We start from the raw sequence: 12,275 nt of genomic DNA on the forward strand, positions 1-12,275 counted from the left end.
CTCGCCACAAAAACATAGAGTTCATTAGGTTACACCACATAATTACTAACACTTTTTATCATTGTTTTCTTCGTTACAATATTTAAAGAGAAGTCACTGCACAGTTAACGCCGTACTACGTCGTCACATGTCAATTTCACTTACATTGAACGCACTAAATTTTCAATTCACTGTTGTTATCAAATTTCTTGTACGGAATATACTGTGGCGTTGAACTACACTTTAACTATTATATTATTTACAATTAAAACAATTCCACTGACATGTCCTGTTTTTATTATCATTTTAAGCAAACTTACAGTAAACACAGGAAAGTCATTTTCCTTATTAACATAATTGTAATTAAATTTAATCAAATGATCCCACATTAAAATGCTTTATAATACTGTTTTGATTATTATTTCTTAATGCGAATGGTTGCAACGTGTTTCCATGACAATTTTCTTGAAACAGAACTTCTTGTAAATCAATGCTTTATTTTAACCTTATTCACCTGTTACCAGACAAGCACCATAGAACTGCATCTTTCTTTTCACATTTTCATCAATACTTATAAGCTAATAATAAACCAACTGTAACCATTTCACCAGCCATAATTTTATAAATAGAAAATTACATATAACGAATACTCTTTACCTGACTCTTAACGTGGAATTGTTGTCAGCTCATATCCCAGCAAATTCTTTAGCTTATTCTTAACACCAGCGCAGATGAGCTCTCGTGTAGATTCGAGCGTAATTTGAAAAACAAAAACAAACTCAACACTAATTTTTCTTATACATATATCATCGCAGCGCAGATATATGGATTTATTCTTATCCTTGTTAAATTACCTATTCTACTCATCACAGCAAAATATTTGTTCTCTTACTGCTAACAATTAGATGTTAGTTATTCTGCAATTTTTCAAAAGCAAATGTTTCACTTCGTTATTATTATAAATTTACTTCAAGTAAAGTCATTCTAATTTGTACTCCCATCATTACTGTTATAAATCCATGTTAAAGTCAATATTTAAAATTTTTTTCTTTCTTATTTCACGGCGACTTAAATTAAACTCGTGACCTTGTTAATATTTCACCTTACTGACAGCTTAGAAAACTTACGTATAAAAATTCATCGCACTGTAAATATATTAACAAAACAGCGCTTTGAACAATTACTGATATTAATCACAGCATATTAAATGTTTCAAGTTGATTTTATCATCATGTTTTACATATAGGAAATGATTTCCACGTAAGAATTAATCCTTATTGTAAACATTTTGCTTTAAACTTTCTAATGTACAATCATTTATACTACATGCATTGTTTAACCTCTATATATAAAGTTACAAGTAGTGAAGCGAGTACACTTTAGTTCTCTTAATTTTCTATTATAAGATGATTAATAGGGAAATAATCGCAGAATAAATGTTCCTTTTATTTCTACTATTATTAGACAACTATTAGTGAGGTCACAGTACAACACATTTTACCTTACACTTTTGCTTATAATTTAACACATAATAAGCTCATCGTCTAGTAACCAACAACAGATTTAACATTTCACCAGCCATAACTTTATAATTAGAAGATTACTTGTATACAACAAACGTATCGAAATGTGCTTTAACTTTGTATTTAACTTGCACGTTGTATTACTGTCTATTTATACATAGTGAAATCATTTCAAAGTAAATATTTATCCTGATGGTACATGTATAGTGAACACATGCCAAAATAAATGTTTTCCTTTTTGTTATTCAACATTTAACTGTGATAAACTCACGACACACTGCAGTATAACCTTTTCCTACGTGTTATAATTACACCTTTGCTTACAAAGAGAGATTACATGTTATCATTATAACTTTACTTACAATCTTTTATCACAGTAAATATTTTGCCAATTAAATGTTTCACTCAAATGTTATTTCTCTTTCTCCTATACTCATTATCAAGCATATCACTTTATCTTTATTAAAACTACTTACAGTGAACTTATCAAAACGTGTTTTGTCTTATTGCTATCTTGGTGTGTTCAGTTATATTACCAACTTATTGCAAAGTAATATTTTTACCTCATTATTGTCAGTATAAAATTTCGTATAAATGACTAATCCAACAACAAATATTTCACCTTATATAATTATTTCAACTCGCCACACTGAAAATGTTTTTCTCATTCTAACTACAATTATCCTTAAAAATAAATCATTTGAAATTAAACCTTAGGATTACCGTTATCCACTTACTTACAATACTTAAAACACTGTTAATTCTCTACTTCAACGTTATTGTTATAATTTATGTATCGCAAGTTCGTCACACAGTAAATGTTTAATCTTGCTTTCTCATTATCATTTCTTAATTAATGGATTTCACACACTTTACACAGCAAACATTTTACTTTATAACACCATTGTACGTCTACCATTAATGAACTTGTAACATAATAAATTTTTCACATTACTGCCATCATAATAATGTATTTACACTGAACTGATCTCACGCCAAATATTTGATCTTACTGTTGTCATTAAAAGTTCATATACTGAACTCATTGCATAATTTTGTTTTACTATTTTTACACACTCTTACAACATTAAATGCTTTTCCTAATTCCTACAATTTTGAAATTACTTGAAGTATTTGCGCAACAATTAACATGACTAATATTAAAATCGTACTTATATCCAAATAATTAGATAGTAAAAATTGTACTTCAAACTTCCTATATTGCAATCACTTACACTTAATACATTGTTTTACCCCTTTTTGTTAGCTTAATAAATAATGTAGTGAGTTCACTTAAAAGTTATCTCAATTTACTATTACAAGATGATTTATAGGAAGTCATCGCAAAATAAATGTTTTCTTTTATTTGTACTCTTTTCATGAAACAACGTTTTGTGAAATCATATATTACAGTAAATATTTTACCTTGTTCTTATCCTTATAATTTAATGCACATTGAACTCATCGCTTACTGGTACTTTTACGTTTATTATGAAACACTTATACAGAACTTATTTTCTACCTTATTGTGTAATATTTATGGGAAATACATTTTATATTAAATTATTTACCTCGATCGTTAATAAATCAAGAATTAAGAAATTCGCAATAAGATATGTTTCCCATTACACCCAGTTTAACAACACCTACTTCTTTAATTGTCTTTGTTTGGTTTGCCTAATGAGCTTCTCTACATGAGTCAAGTACTCCATTTCTAAAATTCGATATCTTTTACACAGAACTCTTCGGTCAGATATGAATACTTTCGTTCTCATACCACAACACTAGAAAAATATCTCGCCACAAAAACATAGAGTTCATTAGGTTACACCACATAATTACTAACACTTTTTATCATTGTTTTCTTCGTTACAATATTTAAAGAGAAGTCACTGCACAGTTAACGCCGTACTACGTCGTCACATGTCAATTTCACTTACATTGAACGCACTAAATTTTCAATTCACTGTTGTTATCAAATTTCTTGTATGGAATATATTGTGGCGTTGAACTACACTTTAACTATTATATTATTTACAATTAAAACAATTCCACTGACAGGTTGCACTACATAACTGCTAACGCTTTTTCTTATTACTTTTTTTAATCAAAATATTTAAAGTGAAGTCACTGCACAGTTAAGGCTGTACTACGTTGTTTTCATGTCAATTTCACTACATTCAACTTATCACCCACTAAATTTTCAACACATTGTAGTTATCACATTTCTTGTATGGAATACGTTCTGGCATTTAACCTCAGTTTAACTATTATATTATTTACAATTAAAACAATTCCACTGACATGTCCTTTTTTATTCTTATCATTTTAAGCAAACTAACAGTAAACACAGCAAATTCATTTTTCTTATTTACATAATTGTAATTAAATTTAATCAAATGATCCCACATCAAATACTTTATAATACTGTTTTGATTATTATTACTTATTACGAATATTTCACCTTACTGATAGCTTAGAAAGCTTACGTATATATATTCATAGCACTGTAAATATATTAACATAACGCCGCTTTGTATCGTTACTAATATTAATCACAGGATACCCAATATTTCAAGTTGATTTTATAATTATACATTTACTTATAGAAAATCATTTCAACTAAAGTATTCATCCTTACTTCAAAGTTGTATGTGTACACATACAGTGAAATCACTGCAAAATAAATGCTTACTTTTCATTATAATTCAACATCCGAATAAATCACAGAACCCATCGCAAGATGAAGTAAACCTCTTCTTGAAATGTAATCATTATTCCATTGTTTATAGAGAGCTTATTTCACATTTCATACTTTACTTGTAAAATGTTTCACTGAAATGTTAGTTCTCTTATACATCATCCATCACGCAGTAAGTATATCACCTTATTATAAAAAGAAATTAACTTATAAGAAATACTTTATCTCATTCTTATCAATATAAAATTTCGTACAAAAGTATGGAAGAACAAATATTTCGCCTACTTTAAGCATTTTAATTATTTCAACTCGTCAGACAGAAAATGTTTCTTCTTATTCATACAATTTCCCTTACAGATAAATCTTTCCAAAGTCAACCTTACGGTTATTGTTTTACGATTACTTACAATAAACTTCTTGCACAGTAAATAGTTCCTTTAATTTATTGTTATATTAAAATTCCTTACGATAAATGTATCACACACTTAATACTTTAAACTAAATTTAATCATTAAAAGTTCATTTATGTAGAAGTCATTGCACAAAAAACACTATTATCGTCATGATTCCATTTAGTGAATAGATCACACACCAAATGCTTTATCCAATTATTATGATTTCAGCTTTATTTGCATTCGAAAAAATTTATTTTTACTTCAGGATTATATTTATTAAACACATCGTTCAGCACTTATTTCCTCTCACCAGCATACGATTACTTTTAGCGAGTTCAAGTATTTCATTCTATGGTTATCATCGTCAGATCACTGATTATGAGCTCATATCACAGTTACCATTATTCATCATTGTGCACGTACTCATGATACACTTATCGCAACCTAAATGTACTACCTCAACGCTTTCCAAAAGCAAATGCTTCACTTGATTATTACTAAAATTTACTTCGAAGGCTTTGTAAATTGTACTCCAATTCTATCATGCAAATAAAAATAATAAACCCATTGCAAAATCAGTATTGTACCTTCTTTTTGCCTCAGCAAAGTTTAGAAACTATACCACAATAAATATTTCACCTTAATGATAGCTTGGTCATCCCTACGTATAGCGAAATCTTAGCACTGTAAATGTGTTAACTTAATGCCACTTTCTACCATTACTGATAGCACATTCACTGTATAGATGTTGCAAGTTGATATTATTACATATTGCTAAATCATCTCAAGAAGAGTACATTTTCTTCTGAATGGTATAAAGATTATGGACAATTAACTCATTGCGTTATTTATTTCTCTTACTCAATCCATCACACATTACGTGCATCACTTTCACTTATCCAAAAGTGCTTATCTTATTAGTGCGTGTAGTTAATATCAACTTATTTCAAAGTAATATTTATCTCATTATCAATATAAAATTTCGTACAAATGAATAATCCGAAACATTTCACCTTTAATCATCATAATTATTTAAACTCTAGACTCGGACGATGTCTCTTATTCTTATTACAACTGTCCCTTAAAATAAATCGTTGGAAAGTGTCAACATTTTCATGAATTCATTATACCTTACCTTATAGACAGGTTATCTGACAGTAAATATTCTACAAGTGTATCACTAAAATTGTATTTCTGTTTCTCACTAATTATTCAATCAACGAATTAAGTGTATTTATGAAAATCTACGAATGAACTTCTCGATTAAAATTAATGTTCAACGTAGTGGAATATTAATATCTAGTGAATACACTGCGCAGATAACGTATTCCACATAAATTTCCTACATATTAACATATGCATATAGTTTAAAAGCGAAACTCCTTTCGATTGATCTCAGCAACATTCATTAAAATCCTTAATCAAGCACTTCCAAACGCTTGCAATTCCTTACCTTTAGAATAACTGAAAATTTTTAGCTGTTTATCACTAAATTTATACCACACTAACATATAAAGACATTTCTGTAATGTTGATTGAAAATGCTATCACGTAATTGAGTTCCTCCTGTGTCCGCAAGACATCTTCAGGCATAATTTGTCCCAAAATGTTCACTATTGTAACAAGCAACACAGAATATTGAACTTTATTCAATGTATTCGAAGAAACTGCATTGGATCAAATTTACTGTTTATAACGGCAAATTTTGCCATTTAAGTAACGTTTCACGTAAATTCTAAGAGTGCAGTTTTAACAATCCTGTTTGTTCATAAATTCAAACTAGTTACTTATTTCTAATAAAAAATTTATTTACACCTCAGACCAAAATCTAAATTTCGAATATGCGATATTTGACTAACATACCATCATATGTGACCATTCGAAGTTTCAGGTGGTTTGCATTTCAATGAAATCATGTTTTGAAGTCGGCATTAGGCAGTTGACTCAGTCATGGAACATTTTACGATGAGTAAAATTATCTGGAATATGTATCAGTGTCGTGTTAAAAATTACGTTAAAAAAAAAAAAAATCGACGTTTTCCTCCAATGTTGCTACAGCGTTAACTAATTACGTTCTTACAAGTTTCGGCGCCCTCGAGTTTTAAACTTACTTCACTGGGTATGTAAAAATAAAATAAAATTTCGTTGTACGTTTAATACTTGGTATTGAACCACGATAGGTTGTACGATTAACTATTTTCTAAGACTACCTTATGAAACTGGTTAAAATACGTACAAATGTAGTAATTTTATTTAAAATGTAACTTTTAATGTAAGATATTTCTAAAATGTAAGTAGTATTGGGTAATAAGTTTTTTCGTAAAATTCAGAAAAATTAAAATTCAAACCCTGCTCTAACAAGATTGATTCTTCAGGACGTTTAGATCTCCAGTTTTGTTCATCTGTTTTTGTAGATTTGTATGTTTTCAAAGTTTTCTTGAAACAAACGAAGAAGATATAGTCTTAGTTGTATTTGAAATGTAGAAGTTTTAGTAATTCACTTCTAAAATAATGGTTAATAGAGGCTTTTATTTTTTAATATGTAACTTAGTTTCTATGAATTTGTTACTTAATACAAAGCCAATTGTGTAAGCTAGGAATGTTTTGTATCCGGTTTACATAAACCGGTAAGTTGTTCGCTGCTTTAGCGTGAAGTTAATATTTTAAAGTTTAGTTGAAATATAAATGAAATATGAAAAGAAATATGGGTAAATAACCTTTAATCAAATAACGTACAATTCATACAAAAACTCCAAAAGGTTTTAATCATTTCGTTAAATGAAACGCTGATGTTTATTAACACCACACAAAGTATCCAACACTCCACCCCTGTAATAGGTGCACAATCCATACGATACGTCCATGTACACAAGCTCGTGGTAACGAGTATAAAATGTTCAGAAGTATCTTATGCTGGAAGATTTCACAAAATACACGATAAATATTCAAACACAAACTTCAAATAGGACACTAAATTACAACGAACTGTTCACCATGAAAAACTTCCACTCCTTATTCAGCTTCTTACTATAAGAGCCACACGAGAAGACTTGGTTGAATGACAAGTAGAAACTTATCGGTCAAAGATCGACGTGTAAATGATCACTGAAGATGGAATACAACTTGTATGTGGTCTTGTACTAAGAGCTTCACCTATAAGGCGAGATATGCAACTTCTAACATTTTAAAGCTCTGCTTACAGGATCTCAGAACAAACGACTTTTCAATTATATAAAACAAGAATAAAAATACTGAGACTGTTAGATAAAGTTCGTTTTCCTTAATAGTGGACTACGAAACAAGTTACTACTTATCAGAAACAGCAACCGTACACCTCCACTGTGAAAGTCGTGTCCAAACCGTAGGACCCATATTTCGGGATGCTACTGGTGAACACCTTTACGGACTTCCAGAACTCTGGTCATCCTACTTTACAGCGTAAGAAAAAAAAATTAGCTCCCCACCCTCCCATTATAGTACACAAACTAAATACAAATTTAGTTAACAAACTTGCACATTCCGACACGAATACAATTAGTTAACTCTGCACTTAGAAAGCCACCAAATCATTTTCCGTAAACCACTAAAGTTCATACTTTGATCAATTTAAGAAAATTTAAAACGCTGAATTATGCCTGCTACATTAATAACCGATAATTCTACATTTAAAAATATAGACTTTAACTTACTCTGTGATAACTACTACAAACAATTGCACACAGTAGATATACTGCCGATGTTAAAACACAGAACTGTTCTCCCATCTTCAAGATTCAAGCTGCAGAACTTGGCAACTACTGCATTAAACTTGCCACGAACAAGTTCCAAAATGACGGGAAATTCAGTGACAATATTCAAATAAAATGCAGTTTACAGTAACAAAATGTTACCTTAATACAACTTCTAAAAGCCAATTATCTACAATTCTCTCTTCAGTCTTCACTAAGTTTTCAGAGTGACGATAGATGAAACGTCTCAAACCTTTGTGGTTATTTCGTAGTCCGAGATTTATCCAGTGTTGAACCTATTCAAGTATTCTGAGAAGTTAAGTAAACAAATTCCCCCCCCCAAAACAAATCAGGTAGGTAGAAGTTCTATTCTTTAAAATTACACAAATTCTACCCCATTACCTTTACACTGAGGTTTGTTAAGAGACAATAGAAAACTATTAAACTTCCATGTTCCTACAATAGAAAGAGTTACGGTGTTTTTTGCTTTTTATATAAAGACATTTGAAACAATAAATACAGCACAATATACGTTACTTGTTTATCCAGTTTAGTGCTAGTTTACCCCTTACTATACTTGGTCCATGCAAAAGATGTCAGGACAATTTTCATGCACGACTACATGGAGAATTTCCTCTTGGTTCCAATTAAGGTGTATAGTTGTAGTACTTGGGAGGTTAAACAAATGTGCATTCATCATCCATAATAGACATCTCCGTCCAACAAATTTGCTTGCTGAGGCTGCGAGATCAGCATATCCTAATATTACGATCTTCAACAGTACGTGAATCTCGGTTGTTCACAAGTCTGCAGGTGAACGTCATTCTTTATGACCTAATTCAGTGTAAGAAAAACAAAAAACGCCACACACGCGAAAAGTATTTGCATAGCACACAACTCTGAACTATTACTATGAATGAGACAGATCAACATTCTACTTCAGGTAATTCAAGTACGCTCTGTTGAAGACAGTTACGAATTACACTCGGATTATCCCTAACCTGTATAAAGTTCAGTTGACTAATCAAAGTAAGAAAGTATTAATCAAAGGCTGGTAACTAACCGGCATCCTTCTAATTACACGTTCGTTTAACATGCACTTAACCGAAATTACCTATTGGTCTAGACGTACCAATGGCACATGATCAAGGTTGGACGATCTTCCAGATACACGTCAGTAGTATGAAAAAAGGGACGAAATTCAGACATCACCAAGAATTCATGTTGAAGAACCTGCGTGATATTTACCAAAAACACCTATTCCCTAGCAAGTTTTGCTAACGTTACTGTAACATATATTAACCTTCAGAAAAACATGTTCACCAATACAAAATGTTACCTTACTGCAGGTGTATCAACTACAAGTACTCTTCTTCGTTCTCAGGGTTGAGTTTGAATGAAGAAACAGCATAATGAAAAACAATCATACATACGTGGCAAGCTCTTAAGGGTCTCAATGGAGATTCTTCACTTTGCTGAACCTATTTAAGTAATCAAGGTGCAAGTAAACCACTACCACCCTACCCACAGTACAAGGTAAGGGCGGCATTTGTCTTAAGATACAGATCAGTTATGGAAATTTCCATTAAAATATCTATTGAGGCTAGACTGAATTTACGGTTTACGTTATCACTTCAGTTACAGTAAACTCGTACAGCAAGTCTTGCATGGTATTCAGAGTTCAACTTTGAATGTAAATCTCTTTTGTAACTAACAAGCAATTAAACATTAGACAAAAAGTAAAAACGCAAAGTTGTTAACGCCCCAAATACAGCTTACCCTATACAAGAGTCAGAATGTTACACTTCCTCCAAACTAGGAACAGATGACCATTCTTCTACGACTATGGCGAATGACATCCGTGACAGTAACTTCCGTTCTGCAATTATACTTCAAAAAACAGAAAAAGTAACCCATCCCCCAGAGTTCATCATCCTTACACAATGCACAAAATACGTGCAACTCATTTCGCAATTTCGACTTCCATCTTTTAACAATCTACAAAACAAAACGATGTAGTTAGTAGGAAAGTTACCTGTCCTTGCAGTACTTACACACTCCTTATGCAGTTAGTTATTTCGAGATCCTTTACCATCAAAAGGCAACGTAAGATATTGTAGATTCACCTATAGCCTCAACTGCAAGTACAGTAGAATCTATACATCAGTTGAACCTATTAAAAAACAAAAACAAAGTTTCTTTAACTCCCCCCCTTTCCACCCTTGTTCGACAGCCTAGAGACTATATGCAAGTGAGTTGTAATTGTAGTCGCATCATATATAGTAACACCTATACATAAAATATGTTTAAACAACAGACGCCGAGTTAAGTTTGAAAAGACCATATTAAAAGGATTTTATTCTAAAAGTAATCCAAGCATTCCAACTTAAAAAACCTGATCTTCACATTATCGTTTCGTTTTTTTCATGCAGACTGCGCCAGAGGGAAAAAGTGATTAACATGTAGTCCTCATCCAGAAATTACTACAGCATGAAAGTGAAGCTCATTACAACTACAACAACAAATACATAGTTAGCACACGAGTGTTTTCTTAAATCTTCCCCCCTACTAAACTTTTCGAAAAAACAGCAGCAGATTATTAAACTAGCGTCACATATTACTATCGGGATGTTTACGTCTATCGTAGCAATACATTTAGAGTTATATTTGCATCTACACGATAACTCTTCAGCGCTATTTTTTTTTTTTTAAATAAGAATATGCAATTACTATATCAAACTGATATTTCTCTAGTGTTATCTTAAAATTTCCCATTGAAATACTGTACTTCACAACTGTAAAGAAAACTTAGCTAATATAACCGAATTCATCGTTGCCGTTACGACGCCTCTGGTGGTTCTTCTAATCTCCGCAGTTCTCCGTTCCTTTTCTCTCAACATCCGCTTTCGCTCCCTTTCAACCTACCATTCAAAACACTCTGACATTACCAACTACGTCACGAGGTACGAAAAAAACGCCTTAAATAGCACTCATGGGCCTTTTCACTGTATTCTAGTGCAACAAGTAGAGAATATAGCTCCCATATTCTGACGCAAAGTTTTAACTTTTAGATCTTTATTAAGCACCAAACGTATTTAAAAGTAATAAACATTTGTTTTTATAAAAGGTTTATGGTAAATTGTGTAACATGCTTAACGAAAAGTCAAAAGAACATTCTAAAAATTTTGCGGAAGTGCACAACCATATAACACCTATTATCTAACCTTTATATTGCGATATAATATCCCGTAGCGCCATCTATTATCTCGAATATTGTTTTCAATAACAAAAAGAAATATCCTGATGCATTATAGCGCCATCTATCAGCAAGAATGTTCTTTATAAAAATATAAAAAGGAAAATCCTAAGTTTAAGTTTTCCCGACATACAAGCCCAAACTATTTAAAAGTTGTATTTTAAACAATTTAAAGTTGTAATCAAATATATCAAAATCTAGTTGATTGTAAACTTGTTTAGACCTTGCCCTACGTGTTCAAAATTACGAATAAAGCTGTTTCAAATGTTTGATGAATTTAAAAATTATAACCAAAACTCAATCAACGAGAAAATGAACATACTTTTTAAATTTAAGTTTACTCGATAAAATCGGAAAAAAAACAATATTATTTGTGTGTTTATTTCGGAAATATAGCTCATTATGACAAAAATCACACAAAGTTCACACTTCTACGTTAGAAGTGCTTGTAATAATTCACCATATGACAATACAAACAAATCCACAACTCGCAATGATTTCAAAATATATTATTTTTCAGTACAAGTACATTTAATATTCCTTTCCCTCCGTACATTTTGTTTTACACATTAAACCATGTATTGTTCTTCTTGATGACAAAAAACCCACTTGAAACAAAAATGTATCTCGGAATGGTTAACTTGAAAATGTCCTTGGAAGATTGAAACGTTGTTCTCTGCTTTATTAATAAAA

General features: G+C 31.1%; 1 long non-coding RNA gene across 5 annotated transcripts in view; it reads right to left on the reverse strand.

The window, feature by feature from the left end:
• LOC143253709 (uncharacterized) overlaps window positions 1-12,275 on the reverse strand; it is a 397,296-nt gene that overhangs the window by 352,639 nt on the left and 32,382 nt on the right. For 2 of the 5 annotated variants that reach the window (XR_013029798.1, XR_013029797.1), the window contains exon 6: window positions 7,302-10,499. The exons of the other annotated variants lie outside the window; for them this stretch is intronic. This is a non-coding gene — a long non-coding RNA (uncharacterized LOC143253709). Of the gene's footprint in view, window positions 1-7,301; window positions 10,500-12,275 lie in introns of those variants that run through there. 5 annotated transcript variants of the gene reach the window in all.

Source organism: Tachypleus tridentatus, chromosome 6 (genome assembly GCF_004210375.1).
Source record: "Tachypleus tridentatus isolate NWPU-2018 chromosome 6, ASM421037v1, whole genome shotgun sequence".
Taxonomy (NCBI): Eukaryota; Metazoa; Arthropoda; class Merostomata; order Xiphosura; family Limulidae; genus Tachypleus; species Tachypleus tridentatus.